General features: G+C 41.0%; 1 protein-coding gene across 1 annotated transcript in view; it reads left to right on the top strand.

The window, feature by feature from the left end:
* Positions 1–3,630: 3,630 nt before the first annotated feature.
* Positions 3,631–20,237, top strand: part of slc8a2b (solute carrier family 8 member 2b) — a 289,543-nt gene continuing 272,936 nt past the window's right edge. The window contains exon 1 of the mRNA XM_078166917.1: positions 3,631–3,768. The gene's annotated coding sequence lies outside the window, so the exon portion shown is untranslated. The remainder of the gene's footprint in view (positions 3,769–20,237) is intronic.

Here is a 20,237-nt window from a genome sequence, read left to right as displayed (position 1 = left end):
CTGAACTGCGGTCTTACAAAGAATAGGCTCAGAGGGTTCAAACATTGACTTTAAACTCTACTGTCAGGCTGGAGGGCTTCAAAAGGACACGAGACATGGTGTCAGTCCACGACTTTTTGATAACATTTTGTAACGTTCTGGTGTTGGGTGAAAGACGTATTTCACTGTTGGAAGGTTGTTTTTTTAATAAAACTAGTCTGTCTATGCAGTAGAAAGACAAAAATTACTTTTGAAACTGGTGCTATATGACCAGCGAAATCAGAGAAAAAGGGCTGTGACGTTTGCCTTTGCTCAAGAGGGAGAAAACCTACAACTACTAAAATGCGAATGCGTCACAAGGAGCTAAAAGCAAAGAGCGAGGCGGCTTGCTGAAAGAGCTATAGGCAATAATACAACAGCGTATCACACAGGTGAGAGAGAGAGAGATACATAAATACATAATATATAAACAAACAGTACCATGTTCCCTCTGAGTAACATACCCATTTTTGGCCTGCTTTATTCTGTATTTTTACCAGTTTAAATCACCTGGTCTGTTTGTTTTTAGAGAGGACGAGACCACTGCGGATAACTCCACTCCCAGTAAAAAACCTGTTGAACATCTGAATTGTCTGCGACGAGCCAAACCGTGTCAGAGAAACACTGATTTGTAACATGAAACTGCTTTAATTAGTTTTATTTTTTAGGTGGTTTTGATCACCTGGTCCATTTTTTTTGAGTTCTTTTAAGAGACCTCTGCAGATAATTTCGCTCCTGGTGAAAACCTCCTGTAGCTGGTTGTAATCTGCAGTCCTCACCACTAGATGGCACTGAATCCCTCTAAATCTTACACACTGCTCCTTTAAGGAAAATATATTGTAGGTCCGAGAGAGAGAGAGAGATTTTTTGTTTGCATTCTGACTTTATGATATAAGTTGTGCCACTCAGATTCAAACTAGACACAGTGTGGTTATGAGGTGAGCCTTAGTGTAGTGGTGCCCAACCTTTCTACATTATGATCTTTTAAAATGTAATGAAGCAATGTCGATTTGTGACCTGCCACCATAACACATTATGACTGTGATTTGTGAGCAGTTCTGTTGTGTTTTCTGTTTTCTTAGTGTGATATATTTAAGTATAATGGGGACTGAAAAAATTGAATTATCCAGTATTTCACAAAAAAGCAAAGTGACAGATGGGATAATTTTGCATAGCAGAAATATGCTTTTCCTTTTTTCTTGTTCTCACATTTGTCTTGTGACTCCTTGGAGGTGTCCCGACCTCCAGGTTGCTTAAGTTGCCATGACTCCCCATAAACTGACATCATCTTCATCTTTCAACTCTACATTTAAATCCATCATTAGGTGGCCCCACCCTGGTCTCTCCACCACTCACAGCTCCAACACAGGGCTGTTAGAGAGCTGATATATCTGTGACCAGCAGATGGTGCTGTGGCTCTAAGGCAGCAGAGAGAGAAGGTGAGGGAACCCCTTGGTGTCTAACACACTGTATCGCTCCCCAGACACATGCTGGCAACACCAGCCTCAGCAGAACAGGCGGGAAACACAACACACTGATGATAGATTTCACAAAAACACTGGTATAGATTTTATGATAATGCAAGCTACTCATTGGATGGAGGTGAGCAGAGTTAGAGGCCTGGGATATAAGAGGCAGGAGGGTTGACTTGGACTGTGTAAATGATGTTATATTGATATGAATTATAGATGAGCAGGAGCGTTTGAATGTATAGGTTTGTAATGGTTACTGTGGATGGGTGTTGCTGAGAGGGAGTGAGTGTGTGTGTGTTTTTGTGTGTGTGTGTCCCAAGGTGACAGACCGAGAACAAAGTGCTCTACTGAGCCCATGACTACAAAAAAGAAATAGCCTGGGGGTCACACACAGGCATCAATCTGCAGAGGATTTCAGAACAGGAACACACACACACACACACACACACACACACACACACACTTGCACATGGTAGTAGTTCCACAGGACATTTGCATGCTGGGATTAACCCATAATTCTTCCAGTGAAATCCATAACTGCCATTTTCCCCTTGCTGGATCTTTTGGCCACAGAGTCACACTGACGAGATGGAGACAGTGTAACCTTTATAATAAAAAACATGCTGACTGAAGCAGCAGCACATATAATTGCTATTATGGAGAACACACACACACACACACACACACACACACACAGACCAGTGTCAGCTTCAGTACCACTACAAAATTAAACAAATCACATAGTTGTACTCAAGAAAAACAAAAAAAAACAACAAAAGATATATTTTAGTAACTGTGACTCCCATGTCTCATAAATCCACACATAGCTGGAATCATAGGCACAGCTGGAACTTAAAGGTTCAGGGTTCACAAAAACAAATCTTGAGGAAATGTAGAGTGTACAACAGAGGTTTCATTTACACAAAAATGAATAACCTGGGTACCAGCAGGTGCATTTTCATATCCTGACTAATATGATCAGTGAGTGATGGAATATTGCAAAACTTACCATAGAAACCAAATTTGCACCATAAAACCCGACACTAAACCAGACGCAGATCTCAGCTATAAATATCAGGGCTTGACATTAACACTTGCCCAGGGCAAGTAAACTCTGTGTTCAGGCAAGTGTGGAACACCTAAGGTAGTGTTCTGACTTTAATAAAATGTTATCTGAACAGTGTATCGTATTGCTGAAGTGGAGACTTTCAGCTGAGCTGTAGGTGCAAGTGCGTCTCCCCACAAAGTGTTAAACTGAACTGATGAAAAAAATCTAACATAGTGGACACTGTTAATTCTAGGGTTGATGATGTCACATGGACCATTTCATCGCTATTCTATTACTAGGACTGAGCCTTGGTCCCTGTTACTTCCTGTCAGCTAGCAAAGAAACTATAAAAGAAGGAAAGGTCACGACCTCACTGAGGGCGTTTGAATATAAATGAGGAGATGGCAATCACATTCCTCTCCTATAAGAACCTACAGAGCCATGATCTGTTTTGAGACCACTAACAAGAAGCGCAAACACACACTTAAAAAAAAAAATGTTTTTTTTTGTTATTTTGTACTCATTTAAAACGTTTATTTCATCAAGTTTAGAGCAGCATGTGCAACATCATGTTACAAACATTAAATATCCCTAGAACGCTGCATGCAAGACTGTTGTTTTTTTCCAGAAGCTGTAATTAGCAATCGTGCCATTCCAGAGAAGGCTCTGGTGGGATTGTAGTCCTTTCCGAAGCTTTATCATGCAGCCTTGAACTATGGTTTAAAAATTGTTGTAAAAAAAAACAATGATAAATAATGTAATAATTATTATAATATAATTGAAACGGGTGTGTTTGTGGACCCAAATGCAGTACCAGGCTCGCAGGAACAGTTGGTAATGACTTTTATTAGCACCACAGCAAACAGGGAATGCAGCAGGCAGAATAAACACAGAATAGAGTTCGTTCTTCGGGCAAGTTGCCCTCACACAGTCTCTGAGGCTCAGATGAGGGAAAGAGATCAAGCTTACGGCAGCCAAAGGTGGCGAGGCAGACGCACCGTAGGCTGAAGCGCCGGCTGATCGTGCTGAGAAGCCGACGAGGAGTGAGCTGAGGCGAGGTCGGGAGCCGGTGGGGGGGGGTCGTAGCTAGAAGAGCCGTCAGCGAAGGCAGAAGCACCGTTGAGGAGCAGGCAGGAGGGTAGACGAGGCCGGGCGGAGGAGTCGAGACCAGACGAGCAGGCAGAAACCAGAGACGCTGAAGCAAAGCACGAGGTCGGGGACAGAAGGCAGGTGAGTTTACCGGGAGGCAGACGAGGAGAGCAGGTCGGGGACAGGCAGAGTTGGCACCGGGAGATCAGGCAGGAGAAGAACGCTGGAGAGTCTCGCATAATGCTAAAGAACAATCTGGCAGTGAGTGAAGGTGCTGGAGAGGCTTATATGCAGGGCTGGTTGATGAGCTGCAGCTGTGTAGGCAGGTGAGCAGAGTTGGGCTGATGAGGTGGGCGCGGCTGGCAGGTAGAGTGAAGCAGAGGGAGGGGGAGTGGAAAAACACTGCAGCAGAGTGGCAGGAGAGGACTGAGAGACAGGGATTGTGACAATAATATAATGATAAATACTTAATGTCTTCTGTGATTATTTATCAGTTTTCCCGTGTTAAAAACTGTGTTGTCAGCCGTCTAGCCGTCTCTTATTCCTCTGGTGTGCAGGTCAGTAAAATAAACATCTGTGTTTAAGATAAAACTGTCCCAAAAATGTAATTATTACCTTTTCATTGTACATTTTGTGTGTTAAAAAGGAAAATGACTGTCCACACCCCTTTATCCCTGCAAGGCATTTCAATAAATTATTAGTTCTACATTTTAAAAAAATATAGATATTTAAACATACACCTTTGGCTACTGCCACCAGGAGGTTCAGTGAGCCTCAAAAACTACACCTGTGGCTGGGATGTGCCAATTCAGGGAGCAATATGATCACATCTGCTCTACAGCAGGACGGGTTTATCCTGATTATGATGATTTGTAGTCTTACACAAAAAAGCACAAGTCATGGGTGTTTTGTCAAAGCTAGTGTGTGCTCATAATAACAAGATATGGATGTCATATTTGCGGTAATTATGGCTTAAACACAAAACCACAAAAAGTCACAATTGCAATGCAGTGTATCAAATGTGTTCCTTTGGTGAACGCAGTGTGTCTCTATGTAAATGTTTTATTCACTGTTTCTACCGTACCATCAAACAGCATTATATTCCTTGGACCAGTGAAAATGTTGAAATTTACACAGTGTCATTGCAACTCCACTGCAGTGTGCTTCTCTGCAACCCTGCTATAAATAATAGTGCATTTGCGGTCAAAGCCTTTGGCTTCGTTAGCAGCTGCAGTTATATATTGGCAGCCCCTCATTGCTGAGAAAATGCAGTGGTGATATCACAGTCTGCAGGAAAAGAAAATCAATGTGCAGAGGGCCTGGGAGGGCAGGAAGTGCAAGAAATCCATCCTGAGAAAAAATGTGGTCATATTTGGATAGCTAGCTCTATTACTTTAACATACTACCGTGTTCTTTGACCCTTAAAATGGTTCCCCTGGGAAGTATCATGGCACTGATGTGGAGTAGAGCCTTGTTATAGGTTGACAGAGCTATGTTGTTACACACATCAGTGATTGGTAATGGTCTGAAAAGAAGGAGGTTGCATTGGAGGGTCAGAGTTGGTTCCATAATTAAAATATATCTCCGCTTGTCTTATTCTATGGCCTCTTTGTTCTCACAATTAGAAACTTTTAATAATAATAATAACAATAACCCAGTTCAGTATTTTTACTCAAATATACAGATTTATATCATGTTACCGAGGTCAGGAGACACAACTTATACAATTCTGTCAAGAAAGAAATACTTAGACCTTGTATTTAACTAAAAGCAGCAATACCACAGTGCAGAAATACAGTGTTTCAAGTTAAAGTTATGGTGGCCCTGAGGGTCACAACACACGACAACATTTCTGAAAAACACTATTTGAGGGTTGTTTTTTTTAAATTTCAGAAAACACTACAACACATGAACTGTAGATTGCATGTTGTAACAGAGGTTAAATGGAATGTCATCTATACTGGATATAGTACACATCGGTAATGTAAGGTAATCAAAATAATCTGTTATATTGTGTGTACCATGCAACAGAATAATGTAACATACCATGTATAACCAAATGATCTTCATTACTCCTATTTTAATTTCCCTTTAGTTTACTTATGATTGTATTGTTTGTATAAAACTTGAAATGTTCAATATAAACAATGTTAAATAAATAATTAAATAAAAAAATAACATATAACATAGAAAATATGCTTATTTTATAGAGTAGGATATAATAAGACTTTATTGTTCCTGGGTGGTTTGACCCATCCTGCCTCTTAATTTCATGTTTACTCCCATCAGCGCATTGATCACATGATCACAGCCTTCCCAGTTATGTGAGTTATATACCATTTACTGGCATATGATTATGTGGGATATATTCAAATTGTGGTGCATTACTTTTTGTAGGTATAAATTCAAACAGTGCATGAGAACAGTCTGAGTGGAGTGGAAGTGTAATGGAAATACTCAGGAAAAATACAAGTACCTTACCTTGAATTGCCTTGTGTATGAATGGTGCTATATAAATAAAATTGCCTTGCCTTGCCTTAAAATTCACCTTAAAGGGACATTGTGTAGTGTTTTCAGTTGTTTATTGGCAAAAAATGATGTCTGCATTCATAAATATGTCATCATTGGTGTATTATTACCTCCACCAATAATCTGACTTATTCTCAGAAAAGGAGAATTTCGGATTTGTTTGTACATTGGGTGGGTAAGTCGTCTGTGGGGTCCCATAATGTTCCGCCATCTTGAAAATACATCCGCCAGCAAGGGACACATAGCACTACCATGGAATAGTCCCGCCTTCGGCGTTTTCGTTGAGAGCCAGGCCAGTGCTGTGCGACTGAGAAGCCGAAGGAGAGGAGCAAGAGGCGCTTCGCTACTACCCCGGCACTACTGCAGCATAACAAAGTCCCACTCTTTGAGCATAATGCAGGATCATGCATACGCAGCATCACGGGAGACAGAATCCTTGTCGCCAGGAAAGCGCAGAAGGGAATCAAAAAGGCAACATGACCGGCGAATTCAAAAACGAGGGTCAACATCAGGGTAGCCTTTCCCAGGTGGAGAGAGCTCCTGAAGGAGAAAGGTTTTAAAAGGGACGCTGTGATTGGCCTGCTGGCTTGCCTGTCATTTTTTTCCCAGCAGGCAGACCAGGCCAATGCATTCACAGGCCAGTGATGGCCTGGACAGTGATACGAGGAGAGGATGAGGTGTGTGAGGCTGAGCCAATTGTCAGTTTTCAAAAGACAAGACGTGATTGGTTTGTTTCGATTTACACCCACCCCAACAGTTCTACGTTGTAAACACAGCCAGCATGGTGAGGAGGGGGTTTGTCAGCTCGTGTCGCTTGTGTCTGTGTAGGAGCCTGAATGATCGGATGACATGGTTTCATCAGTGTTATCATAGCTTTTTGGTACACAGCAGCCACCGTTGTTGCAATATGCGTTTGAAAAAGTCAGGCGCTATCCGTTTGAATGCAACATTAGATGAGAGAAATTCCTACACACTGTGGCTTTAAGTGAAGTACTTGAGTAAATGTACTTAGTTACTTTCCACCATTTTGGAAAGGTAATTTACTTCCCCAAATGAGAGCGAGATTATATTCTACATTTGTGTTTGAAAGGCAGCAAATCACTCACACTGACATTCCCGGCTACATTTCCACTTTGAACATGGAAGGATGACTCCATTTGATTTACTCCTCAGCTCCAATTAAGAAACATGTTTAACACCTACAGACGATCCAACGTAAAGTTCAGGCACATTATGCCACCTGGTTCTGGCCTGATATCACTACCTGCATCTATATTATTAACACTGAAGTCTGAGTGACGCAGAGCTCTGCCTCACAGCGCTGTACAGGGAGAAGAGATGTAAACTCTACGGGACCTCAGCACAGATGGTTGGAGCCAGAGGCATAATTTGTACCTTCATCTGTCATTGAGGAGCTTCACTTAATTAATCCGGCGATGTAATGATGTAACTAAACACCGAAGCCATTAAAGTTTCTACTAGACTAAATCCATTTCATATTTGGAGCCACGAAGTAGTAGTGTGTTTGCTCATGGCTCAGTGAAGTTGCTTCTCAAACAGATTAGTATTACTTTACAGTAAAGTCAAAGAGAGCGCTTAGGACCAGGACCGAAGGGGGTGAAGAGCAGGTTAGATGAGCAAACTCTATAATGTACAAGACTAAAAACAAAAAGGAAGTAGACACGTCCCAAAGTAGAAATGGTACCTTTATTCAGGTGCTAATCAGCTTTCATAGAACTGATTACCTTCATTTGTTAGCACTGTACATTACAAACCATGGATACATCACTTTTGTCTGTTTCATATGTATCACATCAACATTTCTAACATAACTTAATATATGAGCTGACTTTGTCTTTGGGAGGTAGAGGGGATGGTGGATGGCTTGATACCTCGGCAAGACGGCTGCTAAGCAACAGACCACTGTTCAAGACCAAAAACCAGTTGTTTTGTAGAAAGACATTGATGGTTTTTCTGGCAGCAATTGGGTAATTATAACTGGTATTTTTTTAGCAAGACATCTGTGCCATTTACATTGATTGTGCCTCCCAAAATGGGTATTTTAAGAGAAAACATGATCTTTTCCTGACCATAACCAATTCATTTTTATGCCAAAAGTTTTAACACAACTACATAATAACCTACAAATGTTACAAATCTGTGGTTTGCAGAAATGTACAATGCCAACATTTATTCTGCCGATTGCTTTTTTTATTCAAGTGCTAGACAGCTATGAGTTCAAGCATGTGCTGACTCCACACCTGCTGTAGAAACAGATCCAAGCAGCTTCAGTCCCAAAAAGAAAAGAAAACAAAGCCCACTTTTAGAGGCAGTGTAATTTCAACTAAATCACTGAAAAAATGAGAGTGGGTGCAAACAAACAAAAATCAGGCAGCAGAAATGTGTCAGTGCTATGAATGTATAAAAAAAATTGATACAGAGTTAGAGGCACAGTCCCATTCATACCTATGAAAGTTGTTCAGTGGCACATGAGGCAGAAAATGTTCAACTGCCGTGTATTAAATTACCCGGATGATTGATGCTGCTTCCACACTGTGTGGCCCATAGACCAAGTGCACTAAAGACTCCCACTGGCTGAGGCAGTTAGTTACAGTTTAGTGATCCTCCAACTTGAATGGGGATAAAATGATTCAATCGTGCAGCACCTCTAGACTTTTCAAATGTTATCTGACAGAATGGATCAAATCCAGAGACATTTCGCTGGGTTGTGTCACTCTAAAATACCACTTCCCCTGATTTCTGGATGTATCTTTCACAGTGTAAGTCTGTAAGTTTCCCATGGACATATTTAGCTACTACATGTGCACACCTCACATGCAGGCTATATTAAGTTATTGTCATGTCAATATATGATGCAATGGTACAAAGCGTTTTCTGCTAGCCAATGTGACGCAGTAGTGTCCAGCAAGCTAACTGTAACCTAAGCTACTGTCTGTTAGCCAGCTAACTGTACTTAAGCTATTCTACATGGTTGCTCGTTATGTCGGCCGATAATTTGCAAACAGTAAGCTACTAAGTATCATGGAGCCAGTGGTCAAAATGAAATAAAGGAACACTGCACATAGTAACCTTATTCTAAATATGACTGAAGTGCTTTTTTCCAGCCAGTGTTGCCAACTTGGTGACTTTCCTGCTAGATGTAGAGACTTTTCAGACCCTCTAGGTGCCATTATTTCTGAAAAAAAAAGTGACTAGTGATAAAATGTAGCTAGCTACTTATTGAGACCATCAGGGGAAAAAAAGAAACAGATTATGCATACTGCTCAAATACTGCTAAACAGAGTTCACAGCTCTTCCACCATCAGCGTGGGGTCTCTCTCCCTGTCTCCTCCATGCAGTAGTTGTGGGACAGTCAGGAAGAGAAGCAGCACCGCCTGGTTTCTATGGTTACGATGATGTTCTCACTCGTTTGGATTAGGAAGCCTTAGAAAGTGGTGTACTATAGTACAAGTGTCATAGCTCTAATGCTATTTAAATGTTTTGTTTAGGATTTCTCTATTGAATCTAATTCAGTGAAGTTTTAATGCTTCATTAATGCGCAATGACATCATCAGCATGCAAATGAGCGGATCTGTCATCTCGTGACTGTTGGAGCCAGTGCTAGCTACTTTAATTGGCAACACTGTTTTTAGCCTTGAATCAACATGATGATGGTCAAACATGGTCAGTCCTTTGTTTGTCACTGTTTTGTCCAATGCCCAGGTGCTTGCTCACGTCGCCCACTGAGTACAAGCCCCAGAAAGCGAGCAACAGCATGCTGAGTGCAGTTCAGTTATGGCCACAGAGAGAGGTGTCATTAATCACAAGGTTTTTCTGAAAGTTACAAACAAAACCTGTGCACTCATCGCTCATAAAGTCAGTCCTCTATGTCCTGTTGTCCCAAACTGGCCCAGGGAATATGACGAGGATGAAGTCCATAGCTCATGTGCAATGCTTGCTTGTGCTTTCTTTGGCAGAATTTATGGTGACTGATCCTTGTCTGGACTTCACTGTATGAACCCTGTAACTGTCTCCTTCATGTGTAACGATCTATCTCAAGGTTCTGGAGTTAGACGTGCGTGCAGTTTGTTTGCTGATAACATCCTTTTCCACATCCTTCATCTTACCCTGGAGCCTGGCAGCAGAAGCTGACGACAGCAACACTGACTTCATAAGTCCTGCTCTTTATTCTTTTTTTTTTTTCAATTTCCATTTTTAGCCATTTGTGCATCACACAAGCTTTACAAATTCATGTGACAGTATGAATTCATGCAGGCACACACACACACACACATTGACAAGACAGCCCTCCACTGCTGTCATTACTGTTGAAAAGTTGTACTCTGTGTTGTTCACAGTGTCTGTGCTGGCTCTCTCAGCTCCTCATGTCTTTCAGTTGTAATGAGGTCGACAGCTATAGGTGCCAATACAGGTTTAAAGATAGACTCATGATTCCATTTTGTCGCATAGATGCGGACACACTGCCTTTTTCCTAAGCTCTCTCTTATATCTTATCCTCCCTCTGTCTCATCATCACCTCAAGCTATCCATTTTTCTGCCTCACTTTCTGCCCATCTCCTTCTCAGCTTACACAATCTTTTCCTCTCACCTGTCTTAACTTCTTATCACCTTTCACTTTGTCTCCTATGCACCCAGCATTTACTGTCTCTACCTGAACTGAGCTGAGCTTGAGTCATAGCAGCTTTTTTGGAAACCCATCCACAACTAAACATCAAAATCAATACACCATTTTCCTGTGATAAATTGCCAATACCAACATTTTCACTTTTTTTTTTTTACTTGTGCCTTACCTGAAGTTGAACAATTTGATGGAAGATGTGTCAGATTGTAACGCAGTAAAAGGTAGAATCCACATAGAAAATCTGGATGTGAATACACAGTATGTAGTGCAAAGCTCGTTTAAAGGTAACATATGCAGGAGTTTGTACATAGATATGTCATTGTCAAGTTAAAGCTGAAAAGGTGAAATTAGTTAATAATGATTTTATGTCATCTACATTAGTGCATGGTTACCAACCCTTTTCAGCTTATGACCCTTTAAAGTGGAGCAACATGGTGGACTTTCATTTTCTAACCTCACAGAGACACATTTTGTATAAAAGTACTGTATTGTCACCCTAAATTTTTTGATGCATGCTGGCTGTGGCTAGCATACACTCCTGTTAGCATCTTTAGCTGGGATATACAAGGCCAATTCGTAAGCTGGCTAATTGGTTAGTTAATGAACTAACTCGCTGAGAAAATTGGAAGGTTCTGGATGGTCTTTTAGCACAATTAATTGCTGATATTTGTATTAAACACTCTCTAACACCACAAACACAGCCAAAATGTCAAGTAAAGTGACTAGCCAAGATGGCGCCTGGCAGACAGGTTGTGGCTAGTGATGGCACCCACCTGTCAATCAAAGCTACAAGGCCCTTAACTACACATAACTTAAAGCCTTAATAAAATGTAAACGGGTGAGTTATATAAAGGTTCAACCCCGTACAGTTGTCACAAATGGGGAATTAAGCTATAGAGTCCAAAACTGTTTTTTGTACCTGACTGTAAACATGTTTATTTCTGCGGTGAAGTCAGGCATTTTTTACATGGGGCTCAAAGGGGGTCGATGATTTGGTTTTAGAGCCAGCGTCAAGTAATGTTTTGATTAATTGCAATTTTTGGCACTTCTGCACTGGCTTCATTTTTCAGCCTTGGAGGCTGCCGTTGGTTGTGAATCACTGAGCTGAGTTCTTGCTGTTTTGATTTTCAGCCTCATTGCTCCAATTAGCGCCAAATTTGTAGTGCTGCAAGAGGTGGATAAAATTTTCAACTCTTGCAAGATTTAAATAAGAGTTGTTTGTACTGTTGCTTCACAGTAAAGAGGTCCTGCAGGAGTTTGAATCTGCTGGCTGGATTGTGAATGTTCTGCTCATGTGTGTTTGGTTCTCTTCCATGTGCTCTGGATTCCTGAGGTGAGATGAATTGGAGGCTTGTAGGTGTGAATCTAAGTGCGATTGTGACCTGTGATAGACTAGCAGGCTGTCCAGACTTGCACTCCGCCACTTGCCTAATGTGCGCTTGAATAGGCTCCAGCCCCCACATGACCCAGCACAGGAAAAGAGTTTAGAAAATGGTAAAAGAAAAAGAAAAAAAGAGGCAAAGAGGCATGTACTGTATCCAGTTAACAGAAAGAGAGCCAAAAGACAAGGCTGAATGTTGTTTCACTAAACAGAAGTAGTTGTGTGGCTTCATCAGCAGCTGTGGAGAAAAGCTTGTGTAATAATGGCTACCATCATTACGTGAATTGATAAAAAGATGTCACAAGCATGACTCATGGATGCTCTGCCATCTTTTGTTGTCATTGTAACATTTGTTAAATGTCCTCTTGTCACTGCAGAGAGTGACAATGAAGCTTTTAATGTGCAGTAATGATTAGTTCAAGCAATGGAGCACATCTCATGCCAGCAATAGTTCTTCTCATATACCCTATTACTCTGTGTTCCCTGTCTCCAAACATATCAAAGAAGTCATTTCTCCACCAGTCTTTCATTGCTCCACTATCTGCCATGTTGACAAACTGAAGCTCTGTTTCTTTCCAGGAATGATGTCGCCCTCTTGTTTTTGCCATAAAGCAATCAACCTGCTGGCATCCAAAGGAAAATGCCATGTACAGACTTTTAGTAGCCCTCAGTCATCATACCAATAGTTACAGCTTGTGCTAATGTCTCAAAATGTTAGTTACAATATTTGGATGATAGCTATGCTGCATGTAGCATCTTTATTCTTCATTTATCTTATTGAAGTCTACATGTCTGATTTCTATCTTTCTCTCTCTTGTGCGTCTTTCTTTGAGCTGTGAGCCTCCAGTCAAGCAGACAGGATTTAAAAGCCTTTGGCGCAGATCACTCCAAGATTACCCAGCATGCCTGTAGCTTGGCTGTGATGGGGGGGTGGGAGGGGGAGACAGATTTTGTGCTGATGTAGCAGTGAAGGACAAACCCTCCACAGCGAGCTTTATCTGTCAGCTCTCCTCCATGCAGCCAGCAGGAGGATCAATCAAAAGACTTCCAATTGGAGTTAGTAATGATTTCTCCTTTTTAAACTTTATCTCTTCCTCCTCTGCTCTTTATCTCAGCTATATGACTCTTTATCTGTCTGAATCCTCTGTCTTTTAACATATATATATATATATATATATATATATATATATATATATATATATATATATATATACAGTACAGGCCAAAAGTTTGGACACACCTTCTCATTCAATGCGTTTTCTTTATTTTCATGACTATTTACATTGTAGATTCTCACTGAAGGCATCAAAACTATGAATGAACACATGTGGAGTTATGTACTTAACAAAAAAAGGTGAAATAACTGAAAACATGGTTTATATTCTAGTTTCTTCAAAATAGCCACCCTTTGCTCTGATTACTGCTTTGCACACTCTTGGCATTCTCTCCATGAGCTTCAAGAGGTAGTCACCTGAAATGGTTTCCACTTCACAGGTGTGCCTTATCAGGGTTAATTAGTGGAATTTCTTGCTTTATCAATGAGGTTGGGACCATCAGTTGTGTTGTGCGGAAGTCAGGTTAATACACAGCCGACAGCCCTATTGGACAACTGTTAAAATTCATATTATGGCAAGAACCAATCAGCTAACTAAAGAAAAACGAGTGGCCATCATTACTTTAAGAAATGAAGGTCAGTCAGTCCGGAAAATTGCAAAAACTTTAAATGTGTCCCCAAATGGAGTCGCAAAAACCCATCAAGCGCTACAATGAAACTGGCACACATGAGGACCGACCCAGGAAAGGAAGACCAAGAGTCACCTCTGCTTCTGAGGATAAGTTCATCCGAGTCACCAGCCTCAGAAATCGCAAGTTAACAGCAGCTCAGATCAGAGACCAGATGAATGCCACACAGAGTTCTAGCAGCAGACCCATCTCTAGAACAACTGTTAAGAGGAGACTGCACGAATCAGGCCTTCATGGTCAAATAGCTGCTAGGAAACCACTGCTAAGGAGAGGCAACAAGCAGAAGAGATTTGTTTGGGCCAAGAAACACAAGGAATGGACATTAGACCAGTGGAAATCTGTGCTTTGGTCTGATGAGTCCAAATTTGAGATCTTTGGTTCCAACCGCCGTGTCTTTGTGAGACGCAGAAAAGGTGAACGGATGGATTCCACATGCCTGGTTCCCACTGTGAAGCATGGAGGAGGAGGTGTGATGGTGTGGGGGTGTTTTGCTGGTGACACTGTTGGGGATTTATTCAAAATTGAAGGCACACTGAACCAGCATGGCTACCACAGCATCCTGCAGCGACATGCCATCCCATCCGGTTTGCGTTTAGTTGGACGATCATTTATTTTTCAACAGGACAATGACCCCAAACACACCTCCAGGCTGTGTAAGGGCTATTTGACCAAGAAGGAGAGTGATGGAGCGCTGCGGCAGATGACCTGGCCTCCACAGTCACCGGACCTGAACCCAATCGAGATGGTTTGGGGTGAGCTGGACCGCAGAGTGAAGGCAAAGGGGCCAACAAGTGCTAAACACCTCTGGGAACTCCTTCAAGACTGTTGGAAAACCATTTCAGGTGACTACCTCTTGAAGCTCATGGAGAGAATGCCAAGAGTGTGCAAAGCAGTAATCAGAGCAAAGGGTGGCTATTTTGAAGAAACTAGAATATAAAACATGTTTTCAGTTATTTCACCTTTTTTTGTTAAGTACATAACTCCACATGTGTTCATTCATAGTTTTGATGCCTTCAGTGAGAATCTACAATGTAAATAGTCATGAAAATAAAGAAAACGCATTGAATGAGAAGGTGTGTCCAAACTTTTGGCCTGTACTGTATATATATATATATATATCCTGTTGTTGTTGTTTTTTTACCAGCCGTGACAACGTCGTTGTGGCTGGTATTGTTTACACCTTGTGAGTCTTGTGTGTCATTATGGCACAATGTGGTCCAGGTGACACCAGTTTTAGTGGGAACTACCACAGAAGCCTTGTAGCCTATTTTGCCATGTCTTTATATGTCTGTCTGTCTGTCTGTCTGTCTGTGTCCGGATTTTGCAACCGTTCAAGATGATTGTGGTTAAGATCACAATGAAGGTCGAGTTTGAAGATGGGTGTGGTCTGAGTAAGGAAAGGTGATCCCATAACAAGATTGGTGTCTGTTTTGTTTTACATTCATCTTTCTTTATTACTGCCCAGTTGTTTGTGTTAACCTCTATTCCCCATTCTTTGTCAGTTTATCCAGCCTTCTCCATCCGTCTCCCAGTTGTCTGTTTATTAGACAGATCTCCAGCCGGCTGTGTCCCAGCCACTCACAAGACACTTGCTGGCGAGGCCTCTTATTACACTTTCATTTGTTTTCCCAGAGTGCTGTGTATGTTTTCGTGTGTTCGTCAGAGACAGAGGCTGAGATGAGATAGTAAATGGCCTCACGGCATCTCGAGGCTCATTTAATTTAGATGCAAAGCACCACGTAGAGGTTTTCGGTGGTCGGAGTGAGGCTCAGGATGAGGATGTCTGGCTGCAGATTACACATCCTGTAGTTACACTGGGGCAAAAAAAATTCTAATACTCTGTAAGAGTGGAACCTCCTGCTGCTGTGGGAGAGCGACCGCCATCTGTCGCTGGAGAAACTTTGTTCAACATGTTTCTGTAACTGAACATATTGAACAAATTGCTTTGTAACACTCAGCAGCAGCATCCAGCTGTCCGTGTGCCAAAGAACTCAGAGAAGAAAATAGCTTTGCTAATTTTTGACAACATAATATATCGATCAATGACCTTTTTTCACGACGTTTTGCAATGATTACTAATACCCAGCTCAACTGCAGAAGCCATAGATGTGTTACATTTGCATTATGCATGTTGTTATGTAGCAAATACTTTTAAACTGTACGTTTCAACAACACTTTGGATAACATGGTTAGGTTTAGGCACAAGCACCACTTGATTAGGAGAACATCATGTTTTTGCTTAAAAGTCCCAGTTTTGGGGGCACGATCCCCACTGGAAAAGTACCATGCAATTTTAAAAACAACAACTTTTCATGGCACTATCCTGGCAAGAAAAGCAGTTGTTTTTTAGCGATGTCTCTGTTAAAAAAAACAACTGCATTTCAAGGAATTATGCCTGCTGGAAAAACAGCAACAGGTCACCACGGCTAAAAAAAAAAAAATGGCTAAAAAGCTGCTGAAAAAAGCAATGACTCACTAAGTCACAACCAGTTTTTGTTTTTTGTTGGTCTCATGATTTCTGCCCAGAGATCAGTAAAGTATTTCTGACCAGCGTTCTGCAGCTTGACAGGCATCTCACCTAGGTGTCAAGCCATTCACCGTCCCTTCAACTGGGCTGTAGCACCATAGATGAATAACTCAAATATTCGAAAAATATCTTTTAAAAAAATGAATAAAAATGCATAAAAACGTGAGTAAAAGGGACAGATTAAACCTGTTTTTTTTGCCAACAATCCTGTTCATTCATACCTCCTTGTCTTTGGAAAGTGGTTGTAATTTTTTCTTCCTGATTGCAACACAAACAGTGGTCAGACTGTTCATTGGACACTCTCATAGTGTAGTAAGGCTGGCTGGTAAAATGCACAATGGAAACAAGGAAGTCTAGAGAGAGATCATGGGTAAACCAGCCAGAAACATCTCAGAGGATATTGAACTGACTAAAAATCTCCAAAAATATATATTAAGAATGAAGTTGTCAAACAAAATCAAGACAGAGAAATTGGGCAAATAGTGGACTTTGGCTTTAAAACCATTGTGGCCGACGTACTAACACCTGGCAAACATATCCATAATTATACTTCTCTTAACACTTAACATCTTCCTATAATGAGACTACAATTTTCTAAATGGTTACCAAAGCATACATTAGAAGGACTGAGATTACTTATTAAGACTGACAGTATTGATGAAGATGTTTGGTGTAAACATTGTAATTTTTACAGCACTACATTTTTCTGACAGCTTTAGTAGCTTTTCAGATTACAGGTTTTCATCAGTGAAAACCATGTACCCTCCTGATGTAGTGATTTTGAATATTTGTGAATGTGGTTATCGAACACAACTCAGTAGTCAAGTAAACATTTGTGACAGAGATACATAAGTAGAATATTTTACAGTTTAATAGTAATAATATAATAATAATAATATTTGCATTTTAAGGCTGTATTTTATTATTGTCATGCATTTTGATGTATTTTCAATATTAACTAAATATGAATTAAACTCAAAGATTCTTAACATCTGTTCATCTGTTTCCTTTACAAAAGGGGGTTGCTGGGAAAGAGCTATGTTTGCTCCATACATAATACACAATAACATGCAAATGTGCCTTGAAATGAGACGTATAATGCGAACATTTCATTTTAATCATTACTTTTTACAGATAATCCAGACTTGTGGGCCTTTGTAGAGCCTCCTGCAACTGCTGTTCTATTCTTCTTCTGTGGTGGAACAAATGTGCAGAGTTTCATGACTTTTCTCCTGTTTTGTGTGAACAACAAAACAATTACACTTAGGGCACCCAAATGTCCAGCAGCGGCTCTGGATAGACAGACAGACAGACAGACAGACAGACAGACGGAACATCTCACTTAGATCAGTTTGTGGTTGTACACAGGACCCTTATTCCACCCTGACCCCCACTCTCATTGTAGCAATCCACAGACAGAGGGGAAACACCAGGCAATGAGAGAGAGAGAGAGAGAGAGAGAGAGAGAGAGAGAGAGAGAGAGAGAGAGAGAGAGAAACAACTTTGACAAAACTGTCAACAAAAGCAGGCACCAACTGTTGCAGCTACATGGAACACTGGGTTTGTTAGCTTCAAGGGGACTCATTTGGTCGCTACACACATGGCTCTTGTTTTGTCAATAGCACAGTAGATTATAGAATTTCAATCCTAGACCCCTTATGTCTGAGAGCATTCACAGTCAGCCCCCAAATATCCTTATCCAATCATAGTAAAATTACATTCTACATCAGGAAGACAGTAACACACCCTCACGCAGCAGAACCCAGTGAACTGAACTACAAAACAACCTTATAGATGGATGAATGATAGCAAAGATGACTACCAGAAAGTAATCAGACATCAGACAATGCAGCCTCTATTAGACCATTTTCTTCCCACATAGAATCACCTCAGTAACAACAGCCTGAATCAGCTATACAGGATATTAACTACATGTTTGACAATGTGGCAGATTAATCCAAACTAAAAAAAGGCTCAGCGTCACAATTAAAAAAAGGTGAATTGGCATGATTCAGACCGCCGATATTTGAGGAAAAACTCTGAGAAACTTATCAAATCAAAAACACAGACAACCTGAGGATCTTGAGCTTTGCCTCCAATATTGGGAAACACTGAAATTAAGCAGAAGAACACTCAGAACTAAAAGAGAGCAACTTGCGCAGCACCAGCTTAATATAAACTAAAATGTGATAGACTCAAATAATCTAGGGGGAAAAATGGCACTCTTTTAGCAAACCACACAAGGAAAAATTGGCTATTCACAACAGTGAAATATGGAAAAAACACTTTAAAAATCTATATAGTACCATGACACTAAATTTGGCCCAATTTTCTCAACAAATTACAAATTCTTAAATTAGCTGTTAAAGACGGTCAGAACTCTTTAAACTATCAAATTACTGAGGAGGAGCTACTGACTAAAATCCAGACCCTGCAACCAGGGAAGACCACAATTTGGTAGTGAAGTTTGGGGGTCCTCTTGTGAATCAAGACTTTGAAAAATTGGACAAATACCAAACTGAAGTTCTTCACTCAGAGTCCACAGGAACACCCCTAAAGCCCATTTCAGACCAAGGATTTGCGACGAGATGAAACTGTTTTAGAACGTTGCAGAGCAATGTTGCAGTGGTGTGAACTGGCCTTCTGACCTTTACTCAAACCGGCTGATGGTGTCACCTGCAACTCAGCTGGTCATATCGCCGGCGGCTAGTTTTAGGACGTAAAGCACGTGACCTTGTCTCTACAGCCAATCAGCTCGTAGTGAAGTCAGTTGGTCAAGTCAAAATGACTGTGGACGGCGTGTTCGCCTGCTGCAGCGTGTGCTCTGTCCCCATCGAGCCCCCTGTTTCCGTCCTCATGGTGTGCCGGTGTCAGATGGTGGATCATTGCTGCTGCTTGCTGTATGTGTTTATGCCCCCTCACACACACACACACACACACACACACACACTGTACAGAGTTGTTTGAAAGCCAGCACCAATCCACAAAGGAACAGATTTGGACAAACAGAGACGAGGTCAGCAGCAGGGGTCCAGGTCAAAGGTCAAAGATGTCTGTTGAAGGCACATCTGATCATTCTGTTTTACTCAACATCATTATTCTTAACAATCAGCTTTACACTTTCTGCTTTAATCCTTTTCATCCAGTTTGATCTGACATGCTGCTGCGTGAGTCTACAACTCTCACCTTCTCTTATCCATGTTAAAAGTGCTCTGTGGAGTTTCCTTTAAAAAAAAACAACAACAAAAAAAACAATGTTATGCGAACAAACAAAACTAGTATCTATTCAAAAGAAACTGCTTTATAGCACTACCAGAGGTCAAAACCTCCACATAGTACCTTTTAAAGGATTTTTTGAAAATAAAGCCAGGTAGGTGTAGTTGTGGTCATCTTTTCACCAGGTATAAGAACATTTTACTCATCAAATTAATAGCTGTTCAACAGGGCAACAACACAAGCTCCCCTGGCAGTTTTAAACTTGCATTTGGAAAGGTCCATGTGATGTATTTTTGGCAGTTTTTCATGTCCATGAGCATCCAATAGATATCCAAGTAGCAAATCTGCAGCTGTAGATTAGCAGTCTGCAAATTTGAGGAGCACCTCAAAGACACACAGTGCAGTAGGGAACATGAAGGGAATACTTAAATCACACATCAGATTTTGATGAACAAATTATTCAAGTTGAAAATATTTACTGATGTACACTGTATAATTTGTTGAGAACAAAATGATGTAACAACAGTAAATGGAAACCAAAGTCATCAACCCATTGAGGGCTGGATTCAAAA

The sequence above is a fragment of the Epinephelus lanceolatus genome, chromosome 4, assembly GCF_041903045.1.
Source record: "Epinephelus lanceolatus isolate andai-2023 chromosome 4, ASM4190304v1, whole genome shotgun sequence".
Taxonomy (NCBI): domain Eukaryota; kingdom Metazoa; phylum Chordata; class Actinopteri; order Perciformes; family Serranidae; genus Epinephelus; species Epinephelus lanceolatus.
The sequence above is the reverse complement of the archived record's forward strand: the minus strand, read 5'-3'. Positions and strand labels throughout refer to the sequence as shown.